This window comes from Lissotriton vulgaris, chromosome 8 (assembly GCF_964263255.1).
Source record: "Lissotriton vulgaris chromosome 8, aLisVul1.2, whole genome shotgun sequence".
In the NCBI taxonomy this organism is placed as follows: Eukaryota; Metazoa; Chordata; class Amphibia; order Caudata; family Salamandridae; genus Lissotriton; species Lissotriton vulgaris.
In genome coordinates, this window is record NC_141696.1 from 1365278844 (window position 1) to 1365303308 (window position 24465).

The window sequence follows — 24465 nt, forward strand, 5'->3', positions numbered from 1 at the left end:
ACACAGAAAGACGAAGTAACAAGGAGAAATAGACATATTTCTCCTCATTATGCCCTCCCTGGGAAGGAGTATCTTTCTTGCACGTTTCCAGGTTTAGCAGTTCTGGTAAATCTGGAAATGTATCAAAAACCATGAGATTTGCGTGGAAACACCCACCCCACGCTCTTGGAATGCCTCTCTGGCACAGAGTAAGGCAATGCAGCAATTTGCTCTGCATTGCGTTACTCAAGATTTATGTAGACACTCAGGACCACACATGCATGGCTTCATACATCTCATTTTTGAGTTGTGTAGCTCATGCACCACGTTGCATTTGCAGGAGTGATGCAACGCGGCATCCTAAACATGGCTCTTATATTTTCCCAGAAATTATTTATTTAGCATCGAATGAGTTGCTCCTTATAAGTACAATAAAATCAATCCTGCATAAAGTTTTCGCTTTGGGCTACAGAAAAGCCTCTGACAGGCCTCAAACAACGTGTAAACAAAGTATCCATCCATAAAATGTTGTGGAATGACCCAAACATGCACACCTGCCACTGCCTGAAGGTGACTTGTCGAAACAAGGCCACTCTTTCAGCCAGATTCATCATTGTCCCGTTTTGCGAGTTCTTAATAGCGATTATTAAGGAATCGCTATTAAGGACTTGCAAAACGGGATTCATGTAGGAATTGCAAAATAAATCGCGATTCCTACAGCTTCCTTGTTTGCGATTAGCAAATTGCTAATCGCAAATAAGAAATAATTCCCCATTCATTCCTATGGGCCTGAATGGGGAGTTATTCCTTATTTGCAATTAGCAATTTGCTAATCGCAAATAAGGATGCGATTTCAAGGGTGCCAGGGGTGTCCAAAGGACACCCTGTAGCACCCCTGAAATGAAAATGTAGACTGATGTTGCGCACACACATGTCCAAAGGACATGTGTGTGTGTAACATACAACTTAGAAAAATGCACTAAAGTGCATTGTTCTAAGTTTTCGCTATTTACCACGAAGTCAGACTTCGTGGTAAATAGCGGCCAAGAATTGCGAATTCGCAAATTACAAATGGTTAATGAATTGCATTTAAGGAATCTCAAATAGAGATTCCTTAAATGCAATTCCTCGCAATTTTGTGATTTTGCTATTAGCGATTTTTGCATTTGGGATGATGAATCCCAAATGCAAAAATTGTGCTCGCAAAGGGCCAGATTCTCAGAATCTGGCCCTTTGCGAGCGCAATTTTCAATGATGAATCCGGCTGTTTGCAAGAGGCCTTGGCTACTCCTGTTTTTTAAAAGGAAAAATAAATTAAATAAAATCTTTGTGTGCTTTGAGTGATAAACAATGCTGATGAATGTACATTGAGCAGTACAACCTGAGTAATAGGGGTGAAGTGTGATAAATGGTAATAACTTAACTGTTCTTCTAGAGACATTAAAATAGTCATTGCTTTAAAGGTGCATTCATCACAACCCACAAACTCCAAAGAATGCTAGTTGTTCATGATCACACAACACGACAAAATAAGCTCTTTAACATGATTGCTCACCCTGATCATGGCTGGAAAGATGTTGCATATTGATTTGTTGAGGAAAAAGAAAAATCCCTGTCTCCTCCCGTTTCCTTTCATCTTCTGTACCATAAATCTATCTGTAAATGATTTATCAGTGTTTTTTTCAAAAGCAGGAGAATGAAGGATACCCAGGCATGTCAGCATTGGGAATTACTGGGTCTTTTAGATACCATGCCTCCATGCTTTAGATCTGATTTGATTGTTCTTGACAATCGTCTTTTACCTTTTACTTTTAAATTAAAATATTTAAAAACAAAAGAAACGTGAATAAACAGAGCAATAGTGCAATATGATTCGGCTCAATTTATTACACTATGGGTGGGCATGTGAAAATGGAATTTTAATATTTGTTTATCCTTAATTTTTCTCTACCCCCTTTTGCTTTCATAATGACCCAATTCCATAGAAACTGAAGTTGTGTCATGATCATGTACAGAAGTGTGCACAGACTCCAGAAATAACTATGGATGCTCTGTGAAAACGTAAATCTGTTTCTATCATGTGTCTATATTCCCATGCAAAATTGTGTTATTATTGCTGTATATAACCAAGGAATGTGTAAAAATTTTACAATCCAAAATGGATGTTGATTTATAGTAGCTTAAATCGTCCTGTTTCTTTGAATATGCTGGCGAGGTTTCTTGGTTCAAGAAGGGCTCGGGTAGCCAAGATACTAAGGGCTGTACATACACAAATTTCCTAGAAGCGCAATCTCACGTTCAAATCTGGCAAGTGGGAGCAGAATTTTAGGAGAATAATGAGGCTGGTATAATGAGCCTGGGTGATTGATATCTTCTCCCTAAGGATGATCAGTGGTTCCTACGGAAGAAGATCTTGCCATATGCTCATTAGGTAGGCTTTTGCTCAGAATGAGAAGTTTCTGTCGCCTGCTTAAGCTCTATTGAGTTGTGTTGAAACATATTCTATGTATTTTAGTGCCACTGACCTTTTCTTGTGAGAGTTCTTATCAGCTGAAATGCCACTTGTCTTTGATTCTTTTTCTGTTCTGCTTTCAATTTTGCATTACATGTTAGTTGGACTTTCGGCTTCTCAGCATGTTTTATTTTTAATAGCTGGCTGCAAACAGCTTCCGATGTCAGATACCACATGTCAGCACACAACACACATAATACAACACTTAAAATTCAGAAAGGGGCCTTGTGGCAACCCTCTTCAGCTATTGACTTGATTTACGTGAGCACCCATTGGGCATTGGCTCAAAGTTTTGGATTAGCCCAACACATTTTGTGGATGTTTATGTATTGGCTGTTTGAAATGGTGGCCAGTATGAACATAATTCCGTTTTTGACTCTCCCTTGAAGCTGCAGCAGTCCCTGGACACAAATATAAACTCATTTTCATTACTAGAGCACTGGGAGGTGTGAGTGACCGACAGAAGCAGCAGGCGACCACTGTAAAAAATGCACATATAGCCTGGCAGCCATGCATTTATGGTTGTAAATAGGGCGTGCCTTGCCAATCACAATAGGGTTTCCACCCCCTGGTTCAGAAGACATTGCAAAATCCTCCAGCTATCAATAGCACTTTGATATAGGGACAAGGGTTCACTCGAGGGCTGCCTCTTTTTGTGCGGTGCTCGAATCCCACCCTTTGCACTGCTGTGGGCCACACTAGCCTACCTACAAACACTGAGCTTTACTTTCCAGAATCACCTCATTGGAGGGGAGGATGAAAGGGAGGGCAAGGACCAGGACAGGAGAAGCCTCTCCCACTGTGACTACTCTTGCCCTAAGAAGCTTGGGCGCCGAGGAGAGGAGAAGAGCGTGCCTGCTGCGGAAAGGCGCCCTGGGGATCCAGAGTGCTGAGATGACCCAGGTGAGCCTGCACCAAAAGGAAGCTGTTTCAGCTGACTGCTCATGCTTTTAACGGGAGTCTTTTCACTTGTTAGTAAATCTCCTTATAGAGGTGGGTTGTGGGTATTCCAGAGCATGGAAGAATGGAAAGGTTGGTGAAACCATAAATGTTAAGCCTGCTAATATTCACAACACGTTTGCAGGTAGATTCGAATTTTGAAATAGTCGAAGATTCACCCCTCTTAAAGGCAGTAGTAAACTGGGTGTAAAAGGAGAGACACAAGCTCCAAAATGGGGGAGGGGTGGTTAGTTGAAGAGATTTGCCCACAAGAGAAAAATCGTTTCCCTCTTGATGAAAAAAGGTGATCAAATAAATAAATTTTTTCATTTTCATTTTGACATTTGAAAATGTTCATCTGTTAAATTTCCGAATGAGGAACATGTTTATGCATGAGAGTACCACTGGGGCGCTCAAGAACACGGAGACAGTCCCAGCATCCCAGGAGTTGCGCTGGATTTATTTATGATTTCCAAGGAATGTGCAAATTTGTTCCATTGGTAGGAGTAACCTTGGGGAGTAAATCGCAGACTTTCATTGTGAATCAGGCCAGGCGTCATTCAAGAACCATTCCGTGCCCATGCAAAATCCGGTAATTTGCACCCCTTAATTGCAGTTAAGTGTACATACGTCTGTTCCTTACAGGTGGAACTCATTCAACAAAATTGTCTTATTTATTCGGCTTTATCAAAATGTGTACACTCGATCCTGCGGCTCAGGGGATATTAATGGCAAAAAGTATTTTTTGTTATAAAAGAGTGTGTTACAAGTATTAACTCCTACATAGATATGAACTGATAACCTTATCGGTTATCGTACAGAAATTCCTAAACAGGAGAATACAATGGCTGAAATCAATGGATGTCGGAATATTTCAAAGCAAATATCAGGTTCCCTCTGGCCACACACACTCTAGTAACTCGTGCTTAGTTCCTGCTTTCATTATTTCGTCCGTGATATTCCAAACGAAGTGAAAGCTGTAGACTAATAGAGAACAGCACTCAAACAGCAATTTTAATCACTGATACCAACACCTTCCTATTAAAGTTATAATTTGAAACATTTCTCAGGCTCATCCATTGTAATTGTTATGCTACTTCTGGGCATACATGCTTACATTTCTCCTGACCTATAGAATATAACATGTGGTGAATTCAAGTATGAAATTGGCGTTTTAGAAATTAATTATTTTTTTCTGATTGAAGCACCCCACAGCTCTCTAAAAAGGTTTCATGATTTTTCTGTAGTTGCAGCGCGGTCAGGGTTAATTAAATAGACAGACGATTTCGCTCATTCAGCTCCTGGGCCCTGGAGTGTCTGTGGTTAGTCATTTGATATTGCTTTATAAAATGCACTTTACACCGTGTTCTGGGGGGGAAGAAATGTATATATTTCTTAAATGTCTATTTAAATGTACAAGCACATTTATTTCCTGCCTACCTAGCATAGAAATTAGGAGCTTTCCTAGAAACGAGTTGTTGTACGTCACCAACAGGCTTAATGATGTCAGTTCCGGTCAGTCATATCCTGGCACACAGTGAAGGGCCGTTGTCTTCACTGCAGATGTGGCAGGACAAAAGGATGCATACATGATATCGTGTTTTGAATTGACTTTTTGGAGTCTTGCTTATGTTTGTAGCTATTTTAGACTATGCACTAACTTTCATCCTATTGAGGGATTTAGCGACCACTTATGATGCTGGCTTGAACAAACGAACGGCAAATGTAATTTTTTCACAGATCTGCAATGCACCCTGAACAAAATCCAAGAACCCTTGAGGAGCAAATCATATACTTGGAGAACGGTTTCTTTCTTTTGGAAAACATCGAAGGAATGCATTGCAGCTGACAATTCTCGCACTTAAATGCACACTGTCCACCCCAAAAACACAACACTTCCAATCCAGGGCCGGACTGTCCGGACCGGGCATCGGGCGGTTTCCCGGGAGGCTGGAAGGGTGGAGGCCAGTTCTATATCGGTGGAGGCAGGTTTTGTAACGGTGCTGCAATATCAGCCCCCAGTAACAAAAGCAGCAAGCAAGCGTTTCCAGTCTTCTAGGGCAAGGCCGTGCTTGCCCACAGACTGGCCCGAGCAAATTGCCAGGGCTACTTTGGGTTCCGAGTCTGTCCCTGCCCCAATCTACCTACTGTCCTAATAATTAACATATCAATTAAGAGCCTCAGTTGTGGCCTTGGACCAGTCAACTTGGTAGAATACGCTAATATCTGGAGACCTTTCTTTCTTAACAGATCAGCATCTAGGTTTGGCGCTCACAGTATTTGGAGACGCCCCTTTGCTTGTAGATGGACCCCAGCTCTGGTCACAGGTGCATTGTCACTCTCCTCTGACTTCCACTTTTCCATGAAATGAGACATCAGCCTCACTTGCAACCATTACTAATGGTCCCCCTCACGATTGGGGTTTAAAAGTCACCAGAAACAGTGACTTTCCCTTTATTCTTAACACCAATCCTGGGGCAACAACCAATTCCCAACCCACCATTGCACTCTGCAGCAGCTCCAGAACCTGTTCCTATATCCTCTAAGAATAAGTTCAGCATGTCCACACATCTCATCCAGTGATATGCTGTTAGACTTGTCATCTTAGAGTATGCTTCCCTCCACTTTTTGCTGTATCTTTTTGTGAACCTTAGGACTCTGAGCACTTTACTACTAATAACCAGTGCTAAAGTGTACATGCTTCACCCCTAAAACAAGGTGACATTGGTGTAGACCTGATTGGCATATTTAGTTTACCTTCACGTCCCCTATAAAGTGGTATACCACATACGTAGGACCTGTAATCTGAATGCCTCTAGTGAGACTGCAGCACTGATAGTAACATCCACATAAGTAGCCTTTCAAACCGGTCTCGGGCCTGCCAGTGCAGGGCATATGTGTGCAGTTTACAGCCACTACGACATGGCATTTAAAGCCACTTGTCAAGCCTAAAACTCCCCTTTTATAACACATAGGTCACCCATAAGGTAGGTCCTATGTAGCCTTATGGGCAGGATGCTGTTTAAGTAAAAGTTAGGACATGTACTTTTAAGGTTTACATGTCCTAGTAGTAACAAACAGCTAAATTAGTTTTTCACTACTTTGAGGCCTTCTCCTCTCAGAGGTTAGCATAGAGTGTTCCTTAATACACTTTAAAGCTGTAATTCCTGATTAGAAAGGAGTAGCTAACTCATGTTTCAAATCTTTGGAATGATAATGACAATTCTCTTTAATGGTAACATTGGATTTGACATTACTATTTTAGAAATGCCACTTTTAGAAATCGGGAATTTCTCTGCTCCCAACTTTACTTTGTGTGCCTGCAGCCTGTCTTCAATGCAAGTCTGTGCTGGGTGACAGCTACACTTTGTGCATTTCCTCTAGACAGCCACAGACACAGGAAGGGTGGGTGTGACAGAGGACTCATCTGAATTCATCTGCATTCTGATAGCCTTCCTGGGCAGGAAGGAGGAGAGGGATATTACACTTACATAGGATGCATTCTATCCTCACACAAAGGACTGATTATCCCCCACAGATATCCTGGCAGACAGGGCTTGGGTGAAAGGGGATCCGTGCCCTTCAACAAGCTGCTTTGAAGTCTGGGTATAAGTACTAAGGCTGCCACCCTACCAAATCAGTACACTACGGGACCTGGGAAGAACTCTGCTGCAGTAAAGACTTCTATGCTGTAAGAATTTCCACTTTGCTTTGATGGACTGCTCTGAGAAGCTGCTTGTCTGCTTTGCTGGGCCACGCTGCTGCTTGCTGATCCCTGCCCTACTAAGGACAAGGACTAGACCCATCTCACTTGAACCCAGAGAGACTCCAAAGATTGCTGGTTTGCCTCCAGTTTTCTGGAGTGTCAGGGACACAAAATACTTCCTGCCTGCAATCTTGCTGGTGCTGCTGGACTCTGCCATCTATGAGTTCTACCCTTGCTTCAGTCCTGGGCCTCAGAAGAGGGTTCTACAGCTGATTTTCACAAAACCGACACATCCTCACCACTGCGCTAGTAGTGACACATTAACCTTCTATGTGGAAACAGAGGCTGTTCGACGACAGTGGTTCTACATCCTGCCTAGCTGGATGTCGGTGCTCTGCATGGCTTGAGGATGACACATTGCATGTATCTCGATGAATTGCGATGAAGCAGTGACTCAACTGTGTGGGACAGATCAATGCATCGTGCCCTGAGCGTTGACACTTTGCTCTATCCAAGGTACTTTTTCAGTGGGCTCTTCGTGAGTCTCGTAGCCAGCCTGCCCACCATCGTGGTCAACCTGAACCTTGGATTTACCCCGTTCCCTCACGACCTCAAGTAACCTTTTAGTGATATTGACTCCTAAGCATGTAGCCGTAATCTTACCTGCTGGTTGTTCTGGACACTGGGCATTCTTCTTTTCCTTCACCGCTGCTGTGGAGAAGCCACGCAACACACCGCTGGAGACTGCAACCCCGACTTCCCTTGAGCTTGTAACGCACATGAAACCGTGACGCCGGCCCGTGGCATGGGACGTGTGCGGGACGCACCCAGGCAAAGCTCGGGCCAAGGGCAGGCCCGTCTCCGCCCTGAACAGGCCGAGCTGGGCCCCCCCTTTGGTGCCTGGTGAAAGTGAGGTGAAAAAGACCGCTGCATATACAGGGAGGAGGAAGGCAGCCCACCCGCCAACTGAGGGGGTAACTTTTACTTCAAAGGCCTCATCTGCCACAGCTTTAGAGATTGACCAAGCAGAGAGGAGACTATCAATGGGTACAGATAATGCCTCAAAAAGGGATATGTCGTCTGATTTGATCCATGAGGGTCAGATACCGAACACACAGGGGACAAATATGGCGGTAACAACCATTCTACCCCAATTACCACCACAATGAGCAGTACTACCCTATATAAGAGGGATTAATACCACCGGTTGCAGTACCTGTGCAAAAAAGAAAGATAAGCCCCTCTAGAAACCTTCGCACACATAATTCCAATAGACCAAGAAAATGCAAAATTGCACCAGAAAATGTATCAGGTGGTAATATGGAGAAACCACAGCAACAGCCGATAGTCACCCCATTTAAGGCCCTGAATCTGGATGATCTTCTTGAAAAACGCAAAGAACTCCTATCTTCCATAAGCCTACATTTAGAATCTAGTGAAAAGGCAATAAAGGAGCTAGGATCATCAAGAAATATGACATCTTATGACGGTGGGGCCAGAGAGAATACCTCAGGGCAGTTGCAAAATCTTGAAGGTGGTGACCGTAGTGACATGGTGAATAACAGGGCAAACCCCCCACCAGTGGCAATCCATCAAGCTCATAGTGTGGCGCCAGTAAACCAGCCTCCATCTCGGTGTAATGCTGTTTGTTTCCCCTCAGCATCATCCTTAATTTAAGGAGCAGGATCAGTGATGGTGTCCCGTCCCCTACGGGACTCTGGGGACATAGAACAGGATATTTCAGCTGTAAGGGCGGGCAGGGGGCCCTAATCTTTCACAAAGATTAGATTAGGGGCCGAGGCTAGATCTCCCCCCCACCCCCAGCTGCAAGTCCTTATTTGGTCATTTTGGCAAATACTCCAGCTTTAAAAAGTGACCAAACAGACACTACCACACAGCAAATCCACAAAGCACATCAGCATAAAAAATCTTGAGGGGGCCCCCTACAAAGTAATTGGAAGGGGTCAAATGCTCTCAGGCCAGCAACCCACCATACTGCAGGGGCTGCCCCAGCAATAAAAAAGGGTTCTGGTTCCACCATTGGTCACATCCGCCCTCTCATCTGACGATATCCATACATCAGTAAATACTGCTGCTGCGCCCTCCAGCAAAGTTTCATAACACTGCATCCAGCAGACCCACAAACACATCTTACTACTTGATGACCCACCTCCAAGCGAAGCCTGCTCAGTTAACCACCTCCAAACACAGACCACTGCCGTCTTCCCTGCGACTAACGCATCCATTGCACTCTATTCTCACCCCTACGAAACCCACAGTTATGCTTTTCCACCTGCCTTTAAAACCACCCCTTGGATGTCAATGCAAACCCCTGTCCACCACCGACAGAAAGACTGATGGCCGGTCCCCATCTAACCACTGCCTACCAGTAAAGACAAAGCATTTCAGCTGCTGCCCTCCTCAATGCCACTGTGGTAGTTTAAAACATGTTAAACAATTTCTTCAACTGACCACCCCAAAACAGTTCTTCCTGCTAGCCTCTACGGCATCAAAGCCATTCCTGCTACTTTTCATCCTCTGCATGATGCACACAATAATATTAAATGTACAAAGGGGCCATTTTTTGTTTCTGTACGCCAACATTAATTTACACTATGTACCCTACTAAACCATACCTCTTGTCAAAGGCAAACCTGCTCCCATATGTAGCACCAGTCAACAAGTACCTCAAGGACAAACACCAGAGAGATTGTGTGATTCATGTAAGTAAACATACTGTGACAACATAGCATTTCCCCACGCTCTGTCAGCCCAGCGAAGTCTTCAACCGAACAGTAGCCATCAATACTGGCAACGTCTAAAGTACATTTCCACTTTCTTTCATTGGCAGCTCCTGATACATATACCTATGCCTTCTGGGCGGCATCTACCACAGACCACAGCATTCTTTGTCTCCCTAAGACTAACCGAATGCTGTTGGTGAATGCTTCTCTTCCCCCTTCCTTACTAATAACTAATGGAGGATAATAAAAAAATATATAGTATTTTCTTATGCAAATAGTGTATCACGCACTTGCTGCCCGCAGTCCTCACTATATCCACACGTATCAATATTCTGCTATCACACCATCTTGTCAACCCTATTATTATATTGAGATGTTTTTATCCCTTCTTTCAACTGGGAAAAGCAATACCTTGCACGAAAACAAGTCCTTTTAAAAACGTTTTATACTTATACAGGCTGGCAAAGCACTTACTTGCTTTACTAACTGTCGTTGTAAAGCAAACAGGTAACTCCTTCTAGGATTGGGGGGTGGAGCTAGCAGCTAAGATGGCCGCTTAAGAGAGAAGCTCTGCACGACCACTGCATTATTCAACATTTATCCGTCATCTGAGCCGTGTGCAGCACTCCGCTGGGGCTTCACTAGAGTACGCCAGAGACCCTGTGCCGCAAGAATTTACTCCGGCTGTTCGGGCTGCCCGGGCACTGCACTTACGGATTCAGGCCTCCCTGTTCTGGCGTGACAAGGAGATCCCCGGACTAAAGTGAGGAGCGGGTGTGGTCTCGTACTCGGAGACACTTGGGGAACCTACCTACTAGCTGCGGAAGTGTCGGGCGCCGCTTCAGTTCCGAGATGCGGCCTCCGCAACTTGGACGGGAGACCGCTGTGTCCAGTCACAGCTTGATTGATGTGGGTGGCTGTGGTGGGTGCCTGTTGTGCGCTGGGACCGTGACATCATGCCTCTTGTGCGGCGCCTCCTTCTGCTGACTTCCTCTGGTAATATAGCACTGACGCGACTTAGAAAGCTAGAGTATAATAGCAGCATGCAACCTGGCTGCTTGGTGCCCTGTGCTATCGTTCTTGGTGCTAGGGCGTGAACCGCCATCTTGGAGGCCCACCCTGTGTGCTTGAAGCTGTTGGATTGAGACATCAGCCGGACTGCTACTGAATCCCTTGGCCAGTGGGTAACTGAAAGAGAGATTGCGCATGCATGCATTGAGTGGTGACCTCTCAGAGGACTGGTCATACATGTATTGGGGACTGTGGGGGCTGTCAGACTTGTCAGTGGACTTCCAAGGTTTACACCTGTGGGTACACCAGACTGTTGCATTGTGTGCGGTGTGGCTTATTCTGGCTAATTGTGGCGTCCCCCCGTGTCTACTTGTATGGAGGGAGCGGAGCAACATACTGGATATCTCTATGTGAATTGTGGCCTTTGAACACATTTTGCTACAAGTTGTAAGTGGGAGATTGCCCCCGCCCTCTCTCCGATGGCGTGGACCCCTGCGCCATTACAACGGTGTACACTGTGTCTGGGAGCTGGCTTTCTGTGCCCAGTGAAACGTTCTGCGCAACGCGCCTCACGTGATGGCCCCCCTCGATGCTCCTGTAGTGTAGTTCCTATATTCCCAATAGGCTCTGTGCATTGGAATAATATATCCTATGGATTAGACCTAGGACTGAGGTCAACTAGGTCTCTATCGAATATACTAAACTTAATTGTGTGTGTGCCAGCTAACTTAGAGGTCACTAGAAACTTTCTTGAATACACAAGAAGGGGTTCGTTGCTGACAACCCCATAAACATGACAACTTTGTTTCCCAAGAATAAGAATATATCTCTCAGAGTCACGGAAACAATAGATAAGTATTTCACTCAGTCAATCGTGCATGCTTCGTTTCTACAGAGTTGCAGAGAAATAGAGAGATGGGTGTTTTCATTAAAAAGGTTTATTGAACAGTCTTCTTTCTCATGCAAGAGAAGTGAACTGCTACAATCGTTATGCAGACTGCAAAGTATAATGTGTACAGCGTAAACAGTAATATGAAATAATACTGTAAGAGCATTGTATGGTTTCTAAGCCCTATAAAAATACATACATAAATACACAGGCTAAAATACTCAACTGGTGCTTCTAAAATATGCCTACCCAATGTACCTAACCTAGTCTAGTGCGCGGGAAGAAGTAAGTATTGTGTAGCATAGGTTTAGTTTTCTTTGCCAAGAACCTACTAAAGGTTTCTAATCAGCTCCATACCTTAGAATGAATGAGGTCTGGTATCTCAGTCTCGGGACTTGATTTCTCAACACCCCGCAAGGGGAACCGGAAACACTGGAGCTGGATTCTCGGTAGGAGAAGGGCAGCTTCCTGATCAGTGTGTCAGCTGGAGAGCCGGCTTCCTTCGGCACTTGCTGTAGCGAGCTGCGTCGGGCAAGTAGATAGTCGAACTGCAACGAACCACCGTAGTTTGTTATAGCAAGTGAATGTATATTTATACCTTGAAGGTGTTTAGGAATGCCATAGTTTGACGTAAAGTCGGGCATATGAACATCATATTGAACCCCTTGGGAATAGTTGTTCATTGTAAAGTTCATTGGAGAAATCAATATTAAAGCAAGGGGAAGTTCCCTGACTGCTTAAGCCGATTTTCCAAGAAATCGTTGTGACGTTTGGTACGGGTGGAAGTAGCCATGCCTGTATTTGGGTAGCATGGGCTATGCCTAAATAAGGGCTTGATTTCTATGCCTACATAAGGGCAATGTGAATTGTACCTACATAAGGGCATGAATCGGGAAAATTCACTCGGAGCCTAAAATGCCACACAACACTCCTGATGCTACTGGGACTGAAGGGGCTGGCTGTGAAGACGTAGTATCCCTTGCAGGACTTGGTGACTGCACTAGACGAGCGCATCTCTTCATTGTAGCAATGGGCAAAGTAGATCATGCACAAGCATAAAGGTCATTTGAACAGCGGAAATCCAGTGGTCAAGATGCTACCATAGATGAAGCAGACAATACACAGAACCCTCACCGGGAGCCTGCAGACTGTGACATTCACGCCCTGCTTGCTGCTATGGAAAAGGGACTACAGCGCAGTCTCTCGGTTCTCGGATCCAACATAGACTCCCTTTCCTATCGCATGGATAGGATGTCGGAAAGGCTGGACAAGCAGGCAGAAAGATTAGATATGTCAAAGAGCCGAGTTACGGAAGTGGAGGAAGCCCAGACAACGCTGACGCAGAGCATAAGCAATTGGGGAGAGTGATGCATATCCAACAACAGAAGACCTAGAAGCGAGGTGGGTCTCTGCGCTGAAACCTGAAGATCACAAAGCTGCCAGAATCGACTCCGACTGGCAATATGGAAAACTTTGTGGAAAAACTGCTGATCACACTACTTGGTAATGAAACCTTTTCCCAGATTTTCGTGGTGGAGAGGGCGCACAGGTCCCTGGGTCCGCGACCTCCCCCAGGCACGCCTCTGAAACCCATCATAGCCAAGCTACTTAACTACTGCGGACCATGATGCAGCGCTGAAAACCGCCTGAAACATACATTCCCTAAAGTACGAGAGCTCAACCATTTTTCTGTTTCCAGACTTCAAGCTGCGAGTTCAAGAGGCCCATAGACAGTTCGCCCCCTTGAAGAAGCATCTCAGGGACCTGGGTATTGACTACCCAATGTTATATCCAGATAGACTTTGTGTGAACCATCAGGGCCAGTCTAGGATCTTTACGGACCCTAAGTCCCTTCAGAAAGCGCTGAAAGACTGGCGCAAGGACAAGCAATGCAGCCCAGATAGACATATCAGCAAGGGGGCAGAGAGCGGGCTCCTGAGTGATCAAGAATGAACGATACTACCACCCATCGCAAAGATAAGCTTAATCTATATGATGTTATTTTAGTAAAGATCCTTAGCATAGCGGCTGAGGTTGGATAGTCTGTAATTTTTTCCTTATTCTTTATTGTAATATCTGCATACGCTACATGTGGTATGGGGAGACATAGCAGGGGGCGGAGTTAGATACTGAGCATTTTCTGTACTATCTGTCTCCATCAAGATGTGAATTGTGGTTGACAGAAGTAACTGGTGTTAATACAATGGTGACGAAAACGCTTCCAAACATACCGGTGGTGTGCGGAGAAGAGTACTGATTGCACTTTGACAGCTTGCTTACCTGTGTTGCAGAAGTGCGAGCTTTCTCCAACCACGCGTGTTACACACTCTTTGGAGGTTTTTGTTTGAAGGGCTAGGGAGGGGAGTTGCATTTCATTGAAAGTTCAATGCATTGTTTATGTTTGCAGTTTTTTCTGATGCTTATCGAGAGTGGGTTAGTACATAATTGCCAAGGCTTGGTTGGGGGTATAGAATAACAACAGGAGGGAGGTAGAGTACAGAGATAGGATTCTTACTCCACGGGCACTGTTACACAAACAAAAAGAATCCTACTCACAGTGGACAGGGAGAGTGTAGACCACAGATGTGGGGGACACTCAGTGTTTTGTAAAATACCCCTCACACACCAACAGGCCCCTTGGTGTCATGCTTCATCATTGGGGTCTTCGCACCCCTCTATCGGGATGCGGCGTGCTGAGACCTGCGACTACGCGGGAGCACTGAAAGAGTAGACTATGTGTGGTACGTGTGATGGAAGTGATAGGGTATTGTAGATGTGAGTGGTGGGGTATGGTGAAGGTTAAAAAGTTCCTGGCTCGTAGGTGTCAGGAAAAAACTTTATTCACAACCTCGGGCTGGTACTATTGAAAGAAGTGCAGTGTGAGGTAGTTAGTTGTCGTAATTATGGACATTACCTCTGGTGTGCGTCAACATGTTTCGGAGCTTGTGCTCCTTCTTCAGGATGGGGGCACAACTTCCCCACCCTACTCACGTTTCTCTATGAAAAGTGTAAATAACTAAAAGTGAAAGATTATTTACAGTGATAAACTAAGGCTATAATGTGCCTACAGCGGTATTAGTCAATGCAGTTGCATGACCTGAAAGGACAAAAATAAAGAATAAATTTGGTTGCCCCAATTGGGCTGGCTCAGACAGGTGCAGTCACCTGGAGCACCAAAGATGCATTGATCCTGTAAAGAAAAAAAGACATACAAAACACACAACAAAAATGACACACATTAGGTTGAAAAAGCCCTATGGACATGCTCATTATGCAAAGTGTTGTGGCTTCATGAGCATTTCAAGAACGTCGGGGTTGGTTGCTAGATTCGTAATCTATATGGACAAAGAGATGGTTTCAGTACTTTTTACTCACTGTTTTGGTGGAAAATGGTGATTTTGTTTGTTTACTCAATACTCACAGAATCGGGACGAGATTACCTCTGTGTTACCCCTTTCGCTGCTCCACTGGTAATAGCCATGAGAGTGCGCCCTGTCTTATGTAGGCCTGAATTCACTGATTGGTTGGGGGTAGCCTGGCGTGGGAGGGGGTGGGATGGGTAGGTGTATTGTTAGGAAGATTACTTGCTGTAGTCACTGTTCTGGACTCATGGCACATGCTCACTCAATAAGATCTAATGGAAGACAGACATAGTCTGTTAGCGCCTTTGCCTGACCCAACAATCAAAATGTCTCATCATACAACAGCACAGCTGACATTAGAAGCCCTCACATGGTATGTGAGGGACATTAATAACTACAGAAAATTGAGAAAAGTATCAGCGTATTTAACAAGGCACAAAATAGATTGTGCACTGCTCCGGGAAACACACCTCCTCCTTAGTAGTCCCATGCTAGGTGCTAGGTGTTTGTACAGCTCCATATATGCGACAGGGTTTACAACACACGCCAGCGGGGTTATTACCTGGGTCAGACCTCGATCATCTCTCTCACTTGAACCCTAAATCACTGATGCTGATGGCCGATTTGTCGTATCTAGATGTCGTGGACATGGCCTAGATATCCTGGTTATTAATGTGCATGGACCTAATTATGGCAACCCTGATTTTTATACTACATTGCATACCAAGGTCTCCTGCAGCGGAATGGATTGACATTGCTGTGGGGAGGTGACTTTAACCTAGATCTTGACCCAGCCGGGACCGCTCGGGTGGGCCAGACAGGCGACTTACTGCTTCAGATAAAGCAGTCATAGATACTATTACGCAAGAGGATTTGCATGGTGTATGAAGGCAGAGGTTTCTCCGACAAAGGTGGGTTCACACATTACTCAGCTTTTCATGATTTGCCTACCCGCATGGACTACTGGCTGGCCTCTAGCCAATCGCTCTACCAGCTGCGGCGTGTGATGTCCTATCCAGTACACTAACCGACCACTCATTGGTCTTGTTAATCTTAGATGACCCCAAGAAGTTGACAGCCCCATTCGCTTGGAGGTTCCCATCGTACTCCTTGCTGGTTCCTCTATTCAAGGAAGAGAGAGCTGAAGCGATTAATTTATACTTTGAGAAAAATGTTGGGTCGGTTGAGAATTTCTAGATTGTTTGGGAAGGTTTCAAGGTTTATATAAGGGGAGTGACTATGTCTAAACACTCTGGAGTCCTCAGAGCGCTACGTAGGAGGCTTGCATATCTGGAGAAGGCTCTGGCTGGCTTGGATTAACGCTTAGTGGAGGGTCCTGACGAAGAGCTCAAGCGAGAGTTCAAAGTCCAGTTAGAGGAATATCATGATGCTGTGAATACCGAGATCAAACATCTAGGTAAATACGCACCGGCTCGTTCCTACGGAGAAGGTGAACGCCCGGGTGGTGTGCTCTTGAAACAGAGATGGAACTACGCTGTTATACCTGAAATTAACACTGCTTAAGGAGTACCACTTACAACTAGCGTGGATATTGCTGAAAGATTCAAGCAATTTTACTCTTCCCTATATTCCTCTCGGTGCTTGGGTATGGAAGATGACATACTTGACTATTTGTCCCACATTAAACTTCCCTGGCTCATCAATACTCACAGTAAATTCCTGATGTGCCCTATGGAGAAAGAGGAAATTACTTTAGCGCAAGCTAGCAAGAAACCTGGTAGTGCCCTGGGTGCGGATAGCTTGACTGTCGCTTTTTACAAGGCTGATCTTAACTTGCTCTTGCTGCACTTGTCTGCCCACTTTGACGATATGTGTACCTCAGGCACGATGCCTCCTTCTATGAGAGAAGCAATATTAGTCACAATACTGAAACCAAACAAACCCCCAGGAGAGTACTCGTTGTATCGTTCTCTCTCTCTGCTTAATGTAGACACCAAGATTTATGCAAAGATATTGGTGAACAGACTTCTCCCCTTAGCACAGACGCTCGTTGCCCTGGAACAGGCAGGGTTTGTCCGTGGTTTCAACCTTACTTACAATTTACGTACAGTGTTTGGAACGCTCCAACACACCAAGCCTGAGGTTCTGGCAGTCGCCGTCTTTCTCGATATGGAAAAGGTTTTCGACTCTGTTGAATGGCCCTTTCTGAGACAGGTGCTGTTGAGAATGGGGCTGGGCGAGGTCTACTTACAGTTATTGGGTGTGCTGCATTATAAACCCACTGCCAGGATATAAATTGGCGACTTAGTGACCAACTCAATTAATATTACTATGGGCATGAGACAAGGCTGTCCGCTCTCCCCAATCCTCTACGTCTTAGTGGCGGAACCATTGGCATGTGCACTACGCAAATATCACAAATACAAGGGTATTCGCATCCCAGGCTATGAAATCATAGTCTCAAATTACACAAATGATACCTTATTATATGTCCATGACCGTAAACGCCACCTTTCCTCAGTGCTCTGTGAAATTGTACGTTTCTGCGAAGTCTCTGGGCTGCGTGTTAATTAGCCGAAATCAATAATTTTCCCCCTTACCCCTGCCATGACACAGTTTTCCCCGGAATACCCGCTTCAATGGACGTCGGACTTGGTGAGATATTTAGGAATTCACGTCCATTCCGATGCATACGTGATTTTTAGGGAAAACTATTGGGTTCTGTTTAGTAAACTGGAGGATGAGGTTGAAAGATGGATAAGACTCCCACTGTCCCTCCTCAGCAGAAGCTCTATAATGAAAATGGTGGTGTTGCCACGTTTTCTGTTCCTCTTTACTAATATCCCGATGGTACTTCCTGTTTTTTTTTCACAAAACTCACTTCCCTTATGGTCAAGTTGGCATGGGCAGGCAAGCAACCCAGGGTAAAATGGCAAGTACTCACATTGCTGTATCATATGGGAGGTCTGGGCGCGCCTGACTTTGATATGTACTACAGGGCGGCACAATGCGCAAACGCCTTTCACTGGATACATGGTTCATCTGATATTCCCCATTTGTGCATTGTGAGAGTGGTGACCTCCCCTCGTCCACTGCCAATGGTGCTCTTTTCCCCTCCAGACCGAAGGACCTGAATACTGGATTCAGTCAATGCGACGGCTCATGCATGGCATCTACTCCTTCAATTTCAATCTAGTGCCCTTATGTACTCTCCCCTTGCCCCCCTGGACTGGTGCCAATGGCTGCATCCATGCAGGGAATTGGGCGTGGTACGGGTTATAGGGGTCCAAACTATAGGTGATCTTTTTGTTGATGGCTTGGCCAGGAACTGGGACACTCTGGATATAGAGGAGGCTAGACCCACGCCCTTCACTAGATTCCAATTTCACAGAAACCGACAAGCGCTGGGGCAACTTCTGGGAAGCGACATGGAGGAACCACCAGTACTAGACTCCCTCACTCTGATCATTAAAGCTAAAGAACCAACGTGGCTTGTATCTAAAATTTACAATCTACCGCAATCTTATAGAATTATTTTTTATGAGCGCCCGCCTGGCATGGCAGGGAGACCTTAACAGAGACATTGATGATGAGACATGGAAATATTGCTGTACCAGCATAAAGCGTGTCTCCCATAACGGGCGGCACCGAGTGACCCACTTTAAATACCTAAATAGGGTCTAATATACCCTGGAACATCTACACCGCTATGGGCTTAGAGACGATCCCAAATGTGAGCGCTGTTCGGAAAGAATTGCAGATTTTATCCACCTGTCGTGGCTCTGCCCTGGTATTGCTGGGTTCTGGGGGGACGTCTGCTCAGAGTTGTCTGCAATAGTTGGATAGGAGCTGGAGCCAGACCCAGCCCTGATGCAGCTGGGTTGTTCCAAATCGTTACCAAGGGGGCTCCGTAGATTGTGGACATGGGAATGTTAATGGCAAAACGTAGAGTGGCGACCAGCTAGATGTGTGGCCGCTTCCCACAACTACACACAGGGTGAGGGACATGTTATATTGCTGCATGCAAACGGAACACTACAGTGAACTCCCCCCCCCCTCGAAATCGCCCCAAGAACTTTTGGGCCCTGTACACTGCTTATAGACACCCAGGAAGTGGTGGGGAGGGGGAAACTAATTCTGAGACCCACACTGAGACAGTTTATGAACCTACCTGATTGTGTATTTGGCATTAGATCTGGGGAAATATGGTATGACATGTTACATTGCATTAACACACCCGGCCCAGGGACAGGTTATTAGCCTATGCAACATATTGGGATAGACTGTGTACTGTGTCCTTTTATTCTATGCCTTGGGAGGGTACAATGTGCTGCCTAAACTTGATGCTACACTGCTAATTTATTACTTTATGTCTGCTTTGCTCTGCTACCTTTCCTATTTGCTTGCCGTCAGACTATGTCATGGCTAATTCAGTGTCTTGCAATGTAACTGTTACATTATATTGCTTGTTTGAAATAGAAAAATAAAAAAAAAATAAAAAAATAAAAACTCATTCTAGGATTGGAATTACTGCTTAAAAGTGTGGAAGTTAATCATGAAAGGATGAGATTTTTGCACGTCTGCCAGACACTCGTTCTTCCCTGCATGCGCACACAATGCAACAATACAATTTAGCGTAACAAATTTTTCAGAAATGTACCGGAAGATAAAGAAGCAGCCCAAATAATTTTTACAAAGAAAAATAGACAATCATCAACTTTATACCCCATGACATAAAAGCCTTAGCGTGCAGAACTTGTTCAAATTTGCGCCACCTAATTCTACCACACACAGCACATTTGAAAATCTCATACTTCTATTCCACACAATTCAAAGATACATAATTTAACCCTACAACATTCCATACCACATAATTACAATCGTAAAAATTAAAAAACACATATTTCCAGTTCACTTCATACCACATAAATTCCACATCATATAATAACATTCCACACAACTTAATACCACTCCAAACCACATAATTACATTCCACGCAACACAATTCAACTTCACATAATTCAACCTATATAATTATACTTCACACACATTTTTACACTCAACTCCAAAACACCCTCCACAAAATATAACTCTGTAACATGCTGCATAATTCCACTCTGCATAATTATACCCCACACCGTGCCACATAATTCCACACATCACACAATTCCACAATTCATCCCCACTCATTTCATCACACAACATAATTACACTCCACATAATACCGCTCAGCACAACATAATTAACCTCCACATAATTATGCTCTACTCCATATTGCATAAATACACTCCACATAAATCCAGTCTGTGCCACGTAGCAACATTCCACATAACTACACTTCACACCATGCCTCATAATACCACTTAACATCATTTTAAATCAACAGCGCATACTTCCACGTCACATAATTGAACTCTACACATTTCCATTCCACACCACATAATTCAATAACAAACTACATAATTCAAAACAACAACACAATTACACAACACACCACATACATCCAATCTACACCACAAAATTCCACATCAAGCTACAATATTTAACAGCACATCACATAAGTAAACTCCACTACATACCACTCCACAACATAAAATACCACTGCAGATAATCTCACTCCAAGACACGCAATCTCACTCCATGACAGACAATCCCACTCCAGATAATTCCAGTACACTCAATACCGCATAATTACTATCCACATAATTACACGCAAATCCATGCCACATTATTTTACCACACAGATGCAATCCACACGACACAATTCCACAACTAATTCCAATCCAAACCAAATATGCCCACTTGACACCACACACATTCGTTCCACTCCAAACAGAAAACGCATAGGTAAAAATAAAATACATTGTCCTTTACAATGTCAATAGCTCTAACTCTCACAAATGCAAGACCAATTGCATTTCAAATGCTTGTTTACCTTCCAATGCTTCCCAGCAGATCCTATTCCGGAGCTGCAAACATTCTCCTGTCCCAATGAGCGTTGTGCTGCCTCGTCCCTTCTCAGAGGGACAGTGCCCTGTTACAGGGTCGGATTGGGTCAAGCTTAGCCCCTGGGGGGGCTGCACAGAAACATGAAACAGTGCACCTTATCCCCTGCTGGGCTGTCAAACAGAGGCATGATGGGAAGAGTAAATCAGCCTTCAGTGTCAGGTGAAAACGGCAGATGGCCCATCTTCACTAAAGCCCCAATTGCCCCCCACCTCTGAGGTCGGCCTGGTATCTTTGTTCTGTGCTTCCTTCTACCTCTGCCAGGTCATAGCCCCGAGGCTATCGTGGGCTGGGGAGGAGGTGAGTGGGAAGTGGCCAGTGGCCTCTCTGGGGCCAGTTGTTCCTCTGGCTGTAGGGTCATTTTCACCTCACCCCCTTGGGTTTGACCCAGTCCAAAATCACTGGGGCAGATTTACAAGCCCCTTCCGCCTCTTTAACGCCGCTGTTGCGTCACTTTTGTGACGCAGCGGCGGCACAAAAGATGTGCCATTGTGCGGGGTATTTACAACGTGATGCATCTGGGAGATGCGTCATGTTGTAAAGCCCTGCGTCAGAATGAGGTGTTCCGGCGCAGGTGGGGGCGTTCCGGAACACCTCCTAAAAGCGGCTGAGTGAAATCTACAAGATTTCACTCAGTCACTTTGGGGCCCATGCCGTGTCAAAACCGTGTGTCTGCGTGAAGCAGGCGTAAGGATTGACCCAGCATTAACAAGATAGGGCCCCCAGAGCATTGCTAGAGCTGTGTCGAACTCCAGTAATGTGCCGCCTTTACGGCACAGATGCGTCACGCATCTGTGCTTTTTTGCCCCAAGGTGCCCCGCAATGTAAATGCCACGCTTCAATGGTGGCGGAGGCATGGCGCACAGTAACCGGCGCATCCCTGCTGATATGCACGGATGCGTCACTTATTGTAAATCTGCCCCACTGCTTTCCCCTGGCCCCTTCCCCACTGAGCCATCACATAATTTTCAGGTCTTGGTGGACTGGGAGGGAGAGAGTATTCAGGGGCTTTGCTGGGGGTGTGGTGTCGTCTCAGCCCCAGTGTCTTTCTGCACTGAGGTGGTGTGTGTGTGGGCGGGGGTATTTCAATAGGCCTAGCTGTGAGGTTACCTTGACGAGAACTGCCAACTTTGGAACTATGTTGGAATCCCGGCTTTAGCTCAACATCCTGTGATTCTGGGCAAATCACTGCTTGTCCTGAGGCTGAAAAATAAAAACAAATTTGATCTCCTCTAGTGCATCTGGTGCTAATTCAAATAGATTCAATATCCTTGGGACCAGTTCATACTATATGAAACTACAAAAATAGTATAACTAAGGTAGGTTTAGATGGAGAAATTGTCCGACTTGTCCGAATAGCTGACCTGTCACTAACCCAACACACTCAATAGGCGATCGAGAACAGAGATGCTGGTGGAGCACTCTGGCAAAAGAATCGATTACCCAGTGGGGGTACTAATTGGCTTTTCCTAGTGAAAGGGGTGTGACACTGGTGTTACACTTAGCTGAGGTCACCTGTCCTGATCGGCACCTGTCTTGTCCCGTGGGCGCCTGATTTGTCGGGTGCCTGGTCCTGATATTGCCCCAGCCCGTGAACGGGATTAGTCATTGCATCATTCTAGGTAAATATAATCTGTGTGAGATGTCCTTGTGCTATTTTCCCTCTCTCACACTTCCCAGGTACCAATGTTTAAAGGTGTTACTGTGATTTCTTGCAAACTTTACTTGTTTATACTCATATTCTTGCTTATGAAATTCATTATTTCTGTAATTTGTTCAAAGACTCACTTAAATCTTTCATAGAAATCTTTCCCAGAGTTTGTGGTTATTCAGGAAGGATAAATGTTTAAGTAAGTTACCTATTTTATGCTAACACCCTCTGATCCACAGGACTAATAGCTAAGGTGACAAGGATTGGTAAGTCATGGTTTACAGGTATAAGTCCTAAAGGACTCAACTCACTGATAGACTGTTAATAGTTAACACAGGCAGGACAACTAGTTCAAAGTGTGAATGTGTATGGGCTCAGGAGAGTATGGTATAAACTGAACTAGTGGTTCCGCACGCTCTATCATTATATTGTATAAGTTTTCGAGGCGCATTCGAGGCGACCCGTTTAACTACCTGATGTATCTTTGCCCATTTGTTATCGGTCATGGATTCAGCTAACCGTAATGCCCTATATGTGAGACAGGTCTACGACCTCCAGTCAGGCCAAGCAATGCCCGTAGTGTTAATGTAATGGGCGGTTCTTGAGGGAATGTGGGCCATATTTAACGGGCAGTTGCTGAGATCTTTGCATATTGCAAAAATTGCCCCCTTCCCAATGTAAATTTATCCTCAGCTTCTTCCCTTGATATGAATTGTTCAATACTATATAAATCGGCCAATTGTATGACACCCTTCTTATGTCCATCTTTTAATGGACATAGAATCTGCTATTGTTTTGAAGGGTTTCACCACCCATAATGGCATGTTGAACCACTATTTTTACTGCAGTGTACCATATTGCTGCCACATGTTGAATAATATAAGGATATGGTCCCGGCACCCCGGTCCTCATTAGAAGGAGCTCTGGCAAAGGGACGTCTTCATGTGTGCCTGCTAGCAGTTGTTTCTCCCAGTTATAATGCTCGTCTATCCAATTTACCACCTGTTTAAGTTGCGTTGCTATATAGTAAAGATCCAGGCATGGGACATCCATGCCTAACATTTTTGTTGGAGAGTATCTAGTTTTACCCGCTTCCTTCTGCTTTTCCATAGTAGGTCAATCAATAATTGTTCTATTTGTGTAAAGTATTGGTGTGGGATTTTATTCTGTAGAACATATAAGCACATTGATAGAACAACCATTTTTATTCGCGCTTCCCATCAGGGAAAGTGGAAGCTCCTTCCAAAACTTAACGGAATTGCTGATACCGTCCACTGTCCTCCCTATGTTGTTTTTCAAAGCAAAGAATGGGTCTGTGGAAGGAGTGACCTTTTTCCCCACTCGAGCTCCTGAACAGCAGAATTGCTGCTGCCAAGTGTTGGGGAAGTAATCTTCTCTTTTCTTCCCTACTCCTGGGACTACCCACTTGTGTACCCATGATGTGGATACAGGGGACTACCGTCCTGTTAAGAATAAATCTTACAGGTTGTTGGATAAGGTGAGGGCCAGCATCAAGAGTGAAGTCTTTAAGATGTTGAAATTGGGGGTTACAGAATCCCCCAGTAACCCCTGGTCCAGTCCTGTGGTTCTGGTACCAAAAGCTGCCCCTGTGGGCCCCGCACGTGAACTGCGGTTCTGTGTGGATTGTAGAGGGCTATATTCTGTGGCAAAGACTGATGCTCATCCCATCCCTAGGGCAGATGAG